Genomic DNA, 12,991 nt, shown 5'->3' on the forward strand with positions numbered 1-12,991 from the left:
AAAGAAAGAAAGAAAGAAAGAAAGAAAGAAAGAAAGAAAGAAAGAAAAGAAAGGAAAGAAAGAAAGAAAGAACAAACACGTCAGGTACTGATAACAAAGAGTAAGCGAGTAAGCGTAAGGGGACAGAGAGTGGCAGGGGTGATGGTGTACATCCGTTTTCTGTGGCTGCCATAAAAAGTTATCGCTAACTTGATGGCTTAAAATAACAGAAACTTATTCTCTCCGTCTGGAGGCAAGAGTCCAAAGTCAACATGATCAGTAGGGCCTCCCTTCCTCCAGCAACTGTCAGGGACATTCCCTTGCTTGCCTCTTCAGCTCCTGGTGGCTGCCAGCATCCTGTGGGGCTGCATCACACCAACCTCTGCCTCCGTCCGCACGTGGCCTCCTCTCCTGTCCGTCCCGACTCGCCCTCTGACTTTCTCTCATAAGGACACTTGTCATTAGATTTAGGGCCCACCCCAAATAATCCAGGATGATAGCCTCCTTTCAAAATCCTTCATTACATCGGCAAGGACCCATTTTCCAAATAAGGTCACATTCACAGGTTCTGGGGCTTGGAATGGAGACACATCCTTTCGAGAGGCCACGATTCAACTACTGTGGGTTGCTGTTACTGTTTCTCATGCTGTGGTCAGGAAAGTCGAGCCGTCCCTACTGAAAGGACATGGGAGCCGAGACCCGAATACAGTGAGGAGCACATGGAGAGACCTACGCAAGTGACCAGAGAGAGGGAGGACAAGTCCAGGGGCCCTGAGGTGAGAGTGTGCTCAGCATGTCTGAGTCACAGCGCAGAGGCTTGTGTGGTTAGAACGGCTCGAACCTGGGGAGACTGACGTAAGAAATAAATTGTGGCGAACGTCCTTTGGCCCCGCATGATGGCATAACATCTGATGGTTATAAGCTGTTTCCATCGTGTGGCCCGCTAGAGGCCAACAAATCTAACACTTGGTGACAGGACACATACAAGGACGACACGCTGCCAAGTGTCTCCAAATATTTCAAGAACTCTGGCAGAGTAAACTTTATTATCAAAAGGCTCATTCCAGCCTACCAACCACATCCCAGCTATTTTATAAATTGACACGTCTGAAAGAATTTCCCTGACCCCATCCCTGTCTGGGCTAGATAACCTTCTTTTGTGTTTCCCTGGAACACTCTGCACGGTTGTCCCGCATTCATCGTGATGTGCTATGATGGGTCACCACCCACCCCATCAGGCTGGGTATCGCCCAGTCCTCTCCACACTTCTTGAGGGCAGAAAACAATTCATCTCCATATTGCCTACACCTACACGGTGTCTGGCCTGCAACTGGCAAACAATTAATACACATCAAAGGACTGGTTGAATGAGCCAAGAGTGAAGATCTCATTTCTCCATTCTTGGAATGCCCCTAATCACAACTCCAAAGAAACTTTTAGCCCTGGAGGGTTTATGTTAACATGGGAGTAAATGGAATTAAGAACACATTTATCTTCAAACCTAGAGATTAGTAAAATAAGAGACAGAGCTTCGCTTCCTATTATCACAGTTAGGGCATTAGGAGGAAGGAGACCTTGGTTCTGGTTCCATCTTTGCCATAAATAGCTCTGTGACCTCAGGCAAATGACTTCACTTCTCTGGGCTCTGGGGCTTCCCCAGAAAGAAGAGGAGGCTGGACCTGATGGAACAGAAGGCCCTTTCTCCCTCTAAGAGCTCCAGGCCTCACAGTGAAGTCCTTAAAGGTATATCAGCATTATAATTACTCGTTTAAATTCCAAACTCACTCTTGTCAGTCTTCTCAGCCAGTTGTTGCCAACAATCCAGGCCCTTTCCGGACAACCCAGCCGCGTCTGAGAACTTCTTTCTCTGTGATTCTCACTGCTTTGTCCTCTCATTTGGTTCTACTAAAGCCTATTTCTCAAACTTTTCTGCTGAAATACCCCCAAAAGCAGAAGAGAGTAAATGACTTACTATTACAAGGAAGCCTGGGAGCAGTTCTAGGGCCTGCTTTCCAGAGGCTAAGAAATTATTTAAATTTTTTTTAATTTTTAATTTTTTTTTTTTAGAAATTTATTTTTAGGGGCGCCTGCATGGCTCAGTTGGTTAAGCATCTGACTTCGGCTCAGGTCATGATCTCACTCACGGTCCTGGGATCAAGCCCCATGTCGCAGCATCAGGCTCCCTGCTCGGCGGGGAGCCTGCTTCTCCCTCTCCCACTCCCCCTGCTTGTGTTCCTTCTCTTGCTTTGTCTCTCTCTGTCAAATAAATAAATAAAATCTTTAAAAATAAAAAATTTATTTTTAAAATCTGTGTGGAATATCTAAAATTCATACGAATTTTGTCCTCTACAATGTATCTGCTTGCCTAAAAAAATAATGTATTTTTTTCCCCAACACCTTTGAGGGAAATCACTGCTCAGTGTTTATCCTGGGTCGGAGGTTCTAGGTGGCCCAGCACCCTGGAGCCCTGAGAAAGGCATTCCCTGGTGTGAGGAGTGAACTGGAATGATGTCTTCCCTGACAGAAATTATGCCGGAGAAGCATCTACAGGCAGGAAAAGCTGGTAGGGTGAACAAGCCCTGATTTGTCCTCTCTTCCCTTGCCTTCCCCCCCCCCCCCCCCCCGCTGACCCAGTCCCCCCATTCCTTATTGCTCTGGTAAGCTGAAACCGGGTGGGTCTTGGGCAAAGCTTGACTGAACATTAGAGAGAGCAAAAGGACAATAAACAGAGAACAAGAAGTTCAGACTGGCTTGGGAAGTGCTGGGCCCACATGCCCACAGCCGGCTCCTTCCCAGGCCTTGGTCTGGTCCATTCTCAGTAGTGATCCACGGTCAGCTTCAATCAGATCTCCTCCTCACTTGTGTCTTCCCATCTTCCAGATGGAAGCCAACCCATGAGCATCCAAGCTGGCCCGGCCTTGCAGCCTGGAGGCTGCCGCTTCCCAGTCGCTCCTTGTTTCCCGGCTCCAGGCTCAGGCAGGCCCTGGGCAAAACTGCGTGCAACCCATCTGAGCTCCCTTGCAGGGACCTCATCTCCTGGTTCTGCCCCGGCCCTCGCCCAAAGCCTGTGCACAGGATGGATCCCGAAGCTGGTTCATGCGGGGGTGGAAATGATCGGCAGCCTCAGGTTGAACCTCTCTTCTAAGCAGGGATCAATCCGCCAGGCCGCAGCAGTGAATCTGAAAGCCCTGCGGAAAGGTGCCCCTCTGAGGAACACGCCGGCCCACCAAGCCCCAACCTTCACCTGCTGCGCCATGACCTTCACAGTCTATCTGCCACACCAGCCTACCTGCGGAGGGGCCACCTTCTGCTCTGCAAAAAGGCACCTTATAGGGTGGGATGACCCTTCCCTTAATGGACTTTCAAGAATTGGGGAACTTCTAGAAAAAGACACCTCCTGTGGACACACACAACCTCCCACCGTAAAGATTCCCTCCCTCTTGCTGCAGAAAGCAGCCCTTTGGGCAGGCCAGAGTGCTGCCCCACTCTCTCCTGCAGGCCCAGGCCTTTGTGCGGAGAGAATAATGGAGGCATGGGGGTGGGGGAGCATCAGGGAGCTTCCCCGTTAGCTCTGAAATCCTCCCTCAGGGCCAGGTGTCTTGTCTGGTCACCTACAGCAGACCGTGTTCTAGGCAATCCTGGACCAACATTTGGACGACCCTTGGGTTTCCCCTCATTGTTACGAAACCCCCCACCTCAGAAATGAAGTCTCTTTTTGCCCAGTTGTTTTTAGTCCTGCCCTAAAGCAAGCTTGCTTTTATTTCTTTCACTTCTCACAATGTTGGCAGAAAATGCTTTTCTCGTTTACCTCTTATCTGAAGACTTTTGTCCTCTCACTGTTCCCCTTACATTCTTTTCTTCCTAGAAACTTCTTATCTCTTGCCATCCCCCAATGCCTCCTCCAAGGGAAGAAAGCCAGCTTTCACCTTTGAGCATTTTACCAGAGTCTCAGGGTCACAGATGTGCCTCCTTGGGGAGGCGCTCACTCCTTCGGGTGTGGAGGCCTCAGGCTGTCCCCTGGGCAAAGGTGACAGGTTCCTGGAGAAAGCCTTGAGGCCCTAGAAAGTCTTTCTAGACAGTTCCCCCCATTGTTGCCATAGATATCAGAAATAATTTCTTCAGCATTGATCTGCATAAGACTTTGTCAAATGCTATTTAGAATTACAAATGAAGAAGAGTGTTTCCCTGTACCTTACCAAACACACATGTTAAAAATGGCAAAGAGTTGAGATAATTTAGAAATTTTTGTGACAATTTTGCCAACAATTTATGACTATAATTTATTACTACAGATTGCAGAGAAAAGGTCTAGAATACACCGCTGTGGCATAAAAATTATTTTGAGCAGAAGACATTTGAGTTCTTGAAATCTCTTATCTGCCTAAAAGCAGAGCCTCCTCAAAGAATTCAAAGAACAGCAGTTATCATAAATCCACTCCTTGGGACAGCTAGAGGTGAGAAGTCTCCACACCACACCTAGACAGACATTGTCACAAAGCTGTCTTATCTCACGTGAGCCTGAGGGCTCATTCATCTCTCCAGAAAGTCCTTTTGTTTTCAAGTGCCCTTCTCCCCCTCCTCTTCCCCATTAAGACAAGATATAAGTCCCAAATTTTAACCACCCCTTTGAGTCACATTTTTCGGTGAAAGCCTGTACAGATGTTAATACAAATGCATGATTCAATTTTGTCTTGTCTCTTGCTAACTGTGTCAGTTTCATTCACAGGCCTCTAAGAACAAACCTAAGAGTTTAGAGGGAAAGTTTTTTTCTTTTCTGGCAAGGGTACTTACGTACTCTAAGAATGTATAATACTCTGCAAAGCGCAAGCAAGTGGAAAGTTGAAAGATTGCTTGGTATCTTTATACAAATCATACAAATCAATGTTTTTACACTGCCTTTCAAGCTATTCCCGATGCGTTACATTTTACATAATACCCACATTAAGCCTGACTTCTTGATTAGAAAGCAGGACAAGAGGGCGCCTGGGTGGCTCACTTGGTTAAAGCAACTGCCTTCGGCTCAGGTCATGATCCTGGAGTCCTGGGATCGAGTCCTGCATTGGGCTCCCTGCTCAGCGAGGAGCCTGCTTCTCCCTCTGACCCTCCCCCCTCTCATGTACTCTCTCTCATTCTCGCTCTCTCAAATAAATAAATAAATCTTTAAAAAAAAAAAAAAAAAAGAAAGAAAGCAGGACAAGAGAAAAAGGGTGGATTAAGGGGTAAAGACTTGACACTGAAAATCCAGGATCTGAAAAGACTGCAGTATGCATTTGGAGGACGTGCAACTCTGTTACTGCCCACTGACAGATTACATCAAATTACTGTTTAATCTGCTAATACATATCATATTCCTTTTGATCATTAAATTATTTTAAGATTTAAACTAGTTGTTACTAAAAATATACAAAATATTTAGACAAAAAGCAAAATGAATGAACTAAACATTTGGTTGAATCTCAACAATTTAGTAAATTAGTAACTGGAAAACGTAAGTGCCCAACTTTTACATAAAACATTCCTCCCTTTTCATAAAATTTAAGACAACTATAATAAAAAAAAATACAATCCTTAGGAATCCATTTGCTGCAATAAAACTCTGTATGAAAGAAAGCAGGAGAAGGATGAATTCAGGATGAAGGTGATCATGACTGGAGAGGTGGCCAGGGGATGGCATGGATGTGAGGAAACCATATGGTTTGGGGCGCCTGGGTGGCTCAGTTGGTTAAGCGACTGCTTTCGGCTCAGGTCATGATCCTGGAGTCCCAGGATTGAGTCCCGCATTGGGCTCCCTGCTCAGCAGGGAGTCTGCTTCTCCCTCTACCCTCCCCCATCTCGTTCTCTCTCTCTCAAATAAATAAATAAAATCTTAAAAAAAAAAAGAAACCATATGGTTATATGGAAATCATTATAAAGATCTTAGCTTTTGTTCAGGATGGTGTCTTCTACAGACACTTATTGCAGTAGTTGACATGACTAAAGAACCAAGGAAATAAAAAAAAGGGAAAAAAGAAATTGAAAAGTTCAGAAATGTATAAATATATAAAAATATATTAAATATATTTTATATGTGTACATTAATATTTATATTAATATTAATATATTAAATATTTGTGTTTATATTGATATTGATATATTAAATATATTAAAATATATAATGTATATATTTATATAAAAATATATAAAACATATTGGGTCCCTAGTTTAATGCCCCTAAAGTGTCCATTATATCCATTGCTTACATATCCTTCCAAAATTTGTCATCTTAGTATTTGAAAGCATATTCTAATTCCCCATTTAGAAGCAACAAAGAGAGGTGCCTGGGTGGCTCAGTTGGTTAAATGTCTACCTTCAGCTCAGGTCCTGATCCCAGGGTCCTGGGATCGAGCCCCACATCAGGCTTCCTGCTCAGCAGGGAAATTTGCTTTTCCCTCTTCTTCTGCCCCTCCCTGCCCCACTCCTTTTCTCTCTCTCTCTCTCTCTCAAATAAATAAAATCTTTTAAAAAAAAGAAGCAACAAAGAGCCAGCAAGTACACTCTCAGAGAAAACAAAGGAGGTTAAGAGTCAAGTTGCTGGTGTTTACAGTGATACAAGAAGAGCCTCTTGAGTAATTTGTACTAGAAAGAGTAAAGTCTTAAGCAAAAGGTCTGAAAACTATTAATAATGGAAACCCACAGCTTCCTCCTAGCTCACCCCACACTGCTCTCCCCTCAGAGCCACTGAACAGACAAGTCTTGAAACCCTTTCTCTCTGCCATGAGCTCCTCAGCTTAGACCAGAGCAATCAGACAGGCTGGTGAGGGCAGAGGGCTCTGAACAAATACTCATCTACCTCTCCACCCTCTAGAAAACCACAGAAATCTTAAGGGCCCGAATCCAGCAGAAGAGAAACTGGAGTTTCTCTTTCTCGTAAGAGAAATGGGTATAAAAACCTGGTAAGTCTAGACCCTAAATGGGGAGAAGAATTTGTCAATTTCTTATTCATAATCTCTTCCTAGGACAAAGATCCCACTTCAATCTTCCCAGTGGAGACTACAGCTCTCAATCTTCAAGCAAGCGACCCCCTTAGCTCCTCCAAAGAAAAGATGCCCCCTCCTCTTCCCCAAACAGTCCACATCCCCAGTGTCACCCTAAGGAAGTTACAAATCTCACAACCCAACTTGACCTGTGTGTGCAGAAAATAGGCAGGAAATAGAGATGAAAGAGGAAATTACGTACCTTGCAGTTGCACTGAGGTACTTAGATCTCATCGCCTAATTTGGCTCTTGGAATTCCGCACCACCCCCACTGCCCCTCTCCACCAACTGAGTTGCCACCATTTCTTCAATGAGCAATTAGATTTAATTAACATTTCACCTCACATTTGGACCAACCAGTAGTGTACTGGTAAATGTTTAGCAGCCGGCTCTATGGGAAAAAAGAATCTGTAAGATTTGTCCATTTCCATGGTGTAAATACTCCCACTATGGCTGATTTCAAGCTACCAATATGATGTCACTGAATACAGAGTCAGGAAATGATGTGCACAATCAGCTGCTTTGAGCAGGCTTTCTAATACCACTAACTGTAATACTTTCATTATAATTTATCATTATTTTGGTATGTAGCTCTACAATTGGCCAGTATTTTACAGCTATGTCTCAGTTTCTTCATTTTTATTTATTTATTTACTTACTTATTTACTTATTTATTTAAGCAGGCTCCACACCCAGTGTGGAGCCCAACACCAGACTTGAGCTCATGACCCTGGTGAGTCTTGGCTCAAGACTTGAGCCAAGATCAAGAGTCAAATGCTTGGGGCACCTGGGTGGCTCAGTCGTTAAGCATCTGCCTTTGGCTCAGGTCATGATCCCGGGGTCCTGGGATCGAGCCCCGCATCCAGCTCCCTGCTCAGCAGGAAGCCTGCTTCTCCCTCTCCCACTCCCCCTGCTTGTGTTCCCTCTCTCCCTTGTGTCTCTCTCTGTCAAATAAATAAATAAAATCTTTAAAAAAAAAAAAAGAGTCAGATGCTTAACCAACTAAGCCACCCAAGGGCTCCAGTTACTTTGTTTTTAAACATGGTAAAATAAGACCCACTTCTCCAGATGACTGTGAGAAGCCAAGTAACAGGTACATAAAGTTTTTGATTCACATCAACCCTACATCCCTTACTTCCTTTCCTTCTTCTCATATTATGCCTTCTTTCCTCTTCCTCATTGCAAAGGCACGATCCCACCAAGGACCCGAGCCCAGGAAGTATTGCTTGGAGCCCCGGAGACAGAGAAGTGCTCCAGCTGATGGCAAATTGGATTGCTAAGAGGACATTTTCTTACAGAAAGATGTTAGCAGACTCTGTATAACATTGCAGTCTACCGGCAAAGAGCTGTGTCTGGCATTCCCATAGTGGTGCCCTTGGAGATCCTTGCAGAAGGGGGCAGCAGGTCCTACCTGGTGACAGACCCTACACAACAGTGAGCAGAGTCTCTGACAGCACTGGCTCCACATAGCCCCGTAAATAGAACACGGGTTACATAGGTTTTTGTGTGGTTGCCCCACTTCCTATGGAAGGCAGTTCTGTGGGAAAGTACATTCCCAAATCGAAACCTATTTAACCCATGTTGAATTCAGTTAATATTTGGGGGCCTATAAATATATAAAAGTACAGTCCCTGTACTAACAAATAGATAATATAGGAGGTTTAAAAATACTTCCTCCTACCAGGCGCCTGGGTGGCTCAGTCGTTAAGCATCTGCCTTCGGCTCAGGTCATGATCCCAGGGTCCTGGGATCCAGCCCCGCAACGGACTCCCTGCTCAGCCAGGAGCCTGCTTCTCCCTCTCCCGCTCCCCCTGCTTGTGTTCCCTTTCTAGCTGTCTCTCTCTCTCTCTGTGTCAAATAAATAAATAAAAAATCTTAAAAAAAAAAAAACTTCCTCCTTCAACTATGAAGTTATTCTTCTTTCTTTATAGCCAATTTCTAGAAAGTGTGATATTGACTTCACCTCACACAGTTTCTCTCTATCCACTTCCCTGACAAGCTCCAGCAGAAATCACCCAAGGATTCTGAAGTAGTTTTGAATATATATCCACAAATTCTTTGATGCTTCTCCTCTAAAGAAGTGGAGTGTAATGTCCCTTCTCTTGGCCATGGTTTATACTTAGAGATGTGCTTCAGGTGAATAGAATATGGCACAAATGGTTGGTTATATCACTTCCAAGATTTGGTTATAAAAAGACCTCCGTTCTTGGATCATTTGCTATGGAGAAAACTACGCCTTGAGCAATCCCTTAGAGAGGCCCACAGGGACGGACCTAAAGCCTCCAACCAACAGTCATGTGAGTGGCCATCTTGGAAGTTGACCCTCCAGTCCTAGTCAAACCTCCAGAGACTGCAGCCCTGCCTGACAACTTGACCTCAAATTCACAAGAGACTCTGAGCCAGAACCACCGAGCTAAGCTGCTTCTGGATTCCTGACCCTCAGAAACTGCAAAATAATAAATGTTTGCTGTTTTAAGCTGTTAAATTTGGGGGTGATTCATTATACAGTAATGTTAAACTAATACAGTTTTCTAGAGGACAGACCCCATGGTTATGTTTTTATCCTTTACTTGACTCAACTTCTACTATGTATAACGTCTCCTTTTCTTTTTTCATATTCCCTTTTGGAACCATGAAGCACTGTTCTTCTCCCTTATCTTCTGTGTAGTCCCACCTCTCATCATCCTTTCTTGGCCTCCTCCTCTCTGGGGTTCCCAGAGTTCCACTTTGATTCTTTTCTCATTCTACATGCACTGCCTCATCCACTCTCATGATTGTGATGAACAATTGTATTCTTTTTTTTTTTTTTAGAACAACTTAGCAAAATAAAATTCCGGTTTATTGTTGGATAACATTGTTTCCACACATACATCAAACAGGCCAAAATAAATAAATAGCAACTTCATAGACAAAAAAGGAAAAAAAGGAACCTTTTATCTTTGGCCTTCTTAACCATCTCATACAAACCAACTACTTACAGTACAGCTAAGTACATACACAAAAAAAGTTACTGGAACGCTCGGAATAAAATTGTTTTTTTTGTTGTTTTTGCTTTTTTTACAAGGTTTTTTTTTTTCTCCTTTGAGATTATAATGAACATGGTCACACCACAAGTAAAGTCAGAAGTAGGACAGAGAACGCTCGGAAGGCTGGTGTGGTCATCCGAGATCATTAAAAATGGCTGACCCCTAACAATATGTACCAAAATATAAAATGTAAATAAAAAATACAAACAAATTTTCCTTTTTAAAGTACTTTTAAGAAAAAAAGCAGGCCTTGGAAGTTTGGGTTCTTTTCTCCTCCCCTGTTGCAGATTCACGTTGTGGTTTCCGTTGGGTGGCAGAGGGAGCGGGTGTCGTCCGCGGGTGGCGCTGCCCGCGCTCGGCAGGCGGGCGGGACTCTCTACTCGAAGGTGACCGCGTTTAGACTCTGAAATGGGAAGTGGAGGGTGACTAGGTCCCGGTGGCCTTTTTTGTGTGTTAAGTTTATCTTTTCCCTTTTTGCTGTCTAGTCATCCTCATCAGTCTTCTGCTTCTTGGTGTCGACATCGTCATCCTCATCATCTTCAGCTGCCCGTTTGCCCGTAGCTGCCTCGGCCTCCTCACTTCATCTCCATCCTCTTCCTCACTGTCGCCTTCCTCCTCCTCCCCCCTTCTCCCTCTTCTTCATCTACCTCCTTGTCGGCCTCCTGGTCCCCATTTTCCTCACTAGCGTTCCCATTAGCAGGCGCGTCTCTTCCAGTCTCTGCCTCCTGCACGACTTCCTTCTTCTCCTTTCAGTCCTTGGTGGTCATCTCGCAGCTGGTGTCCCCGGCCGCGTCTGACATGATGGGGCACGCCGGGGGATCCGATGCAGCGGATCAGTTCAAGGACTCGGGTGGGAAAGCTGCGGGAGTCCGCGGTGGCGGGGTGGTTGCAGCCAACGGGGAGCGGGACTCGGGAACAATGCCAAGATGGCTTTTCAGAGCAGCCAGTGGGCTGGACAACTGTATTCTTTTGAAGGCAGGTGACAACTTAAACTCTCAGAAGCAGATGAAGAATTGCCTCGAATAGCTGGAAAGGATACCGCCGGGATAGCTCATGGAATTCCTAGATCTGTAAGAATTTGGGCCCCAAGGACTAGAATCCAGGGCTCAACTCTATCAGGACATTTTATCTCTGACCACTTGTTTTATCTGCATGCTTTGGTTTCTCTTTCAGTGTTCCCTGCATTCTTTTCCTGCTACAGATAGACCATGCCTGCAAGCTGGAGTAGATGGCCCCATGATGTCGGTTCCACTGAGACCACAAGGAGTGGTGGAGAAGTCTCTCTAAAAGGAAAGGATAACGATCACATATAAATGTCACATGTCCACCACACTGGTAGGGCGGGATGACTCCATCACTGGCCTAATGCTACCTCCTGAACTCCAGACCTATACATCAACTGACTCCCAGGCATCAACCGACTCCCAGACATCTCCGGTTGGATAGTCATTGGTCACTATATTAGTTCGCTAGGGCTACCGTAACAAAGTACCAAAACCAGGGTGTCTTAGAACAATAAGATGTATTGTCTCACAATTCTGGAGGCCAGAAGTCCAAAATCAACGTACTGACAGAGCCGCGTTCCCTCTGAAGGTGTTGGGAAGAATCTGTTCCAGGTCTCTCTTCTAGCTTCTGGAGTTCCCTGGCTTGTGGATGCATCACCCCAACCTCTGCCTTCATCTTCACATGATGTTCTTGTGCACATGTCCGTCTCTGTGTCCAAATGTCCCCTTTTTATAAGGACCCAGGCACATTGGATTAGGGCCCTCCCTAATGACCTCATCTTAACTTGAAGCAAAGACCCTATTTCCAAAAAAAGTTCCCATTCTGATGTATTGGAGGTTATTCAATACATGAATTTCAGAGAAACACAACTGAACCCATAACAGACACTGTCAGAACTCCAATAGAAAATCCATTGTCTTTGGGGCGCCTGGGTGGCTCAGTTGTTTAAGCGACTGCCTTTGGCTCAGGTCATGATCCTGGAGTCCCGGGATCGAGTCCCACATCGGGCTCCCTGCTGAGCGGGGAGTCTGCTTCTCCCTCTGACCCTTCCCCCTCTCATGCTCTATCTCATTCTCTCTCTCAAATAAATAAATAAAATCTTTAAAAAAAAAAAAAAAGAAAAAAGAAAATCCATTGTCTTTGCCTGTTCTTCTCTCCCTCCCTGTTCCCAAAACCAGTTCCTTCCCCCATATACCTTGTCCTGGTTGTACACATCACCACATGCCCTGTCATCTGAGCCAGAAGTCTGTAGGCACTTTAGTCTTCTTTTTTCTTCTGTATTTAATCATTCATTAAGACCTGCCAGGGCTACACCTTAAATATCTCTGAAATAGACCCCCTCTTCTCCAATCCCAGGGACACTACTTTAGCTCAGCTTCTTAATATTTCATGTCTGGATGTTACAAACACCTCCTAAATGATCTCTTTACCTCCACTTTCAGTTCTCTATTCTGCCCACTCCCCCCTCCCCTCCCATCAATCCATCCCAAACCCAGAAACCTGCATGACCTGTCAAAAATATAAAAGTTTTTCATCACTTCAGAACTTTTTCAGTAAGGCCCAGTGATACAAGACAAATCACAAAGCTCTTAGTAAAGCCCACCAGGCCAATACTGTGGTCCCTGCTTAGCCTCACCTCTGGCCATTCTTCTCTCTAACACTTGCCCATAATGAGGTGCTTACCATTCTCCTAAGATTGAGCCTCTGTTCTCCCCACCATCTGCCTGTCAAACACCTCCTCATTCTTTAAGGCTCACCTCAAGAACTTTCTCTGGGAGGCCTTCTGTCTCAGTCTGTTGGGGCTGCTGTAACAAATACCATAGACCGGGTGCCTTAAACACTAAACATTGATTTCTCAACAGTTCTGAAGGGTAGCAGTCCGAGATCAAGGAGCCAGCAGATCAGGTGTCTGGTGAGAACCTGCTTTCCAGATTATAGATAGCTGCCTTCTCTCTGTTTGCTCTCATA

At 44.9% G+C, this 12,991-nt stretch overlaps 1 pseudogene; it reads right to left on the minus strand.

Annotated features, from left to right (window-relative positions):
* Positions 1-10,032: 10,032 nt before the first annotated feature.
* LOC118001279 lies at positions 10,033-10,818 on the minus strand (annotated as a pseudogene).
* Between the last annotated feature and the right edge of the window lie 2,173 nt (positions 10,819-12,991).

The sequence above is a fragment of the Mirounga leonina genome, unplaced genomic scaffold (genome assembly GCF_011800145.1).
Source record: "Mirounga leonina isolate KUSES-001 unplaced genomic scaffold, KU_Mleo_1.0 Mir_53, whole genome shotgun sequence".
Taxonomy (NCBI): domain Eukaryota; kingdom Metazoa; phylum Chordata; class Mammalia; order Carnivora; family Phocidae; genus Mirounga; species Mirounga leonina.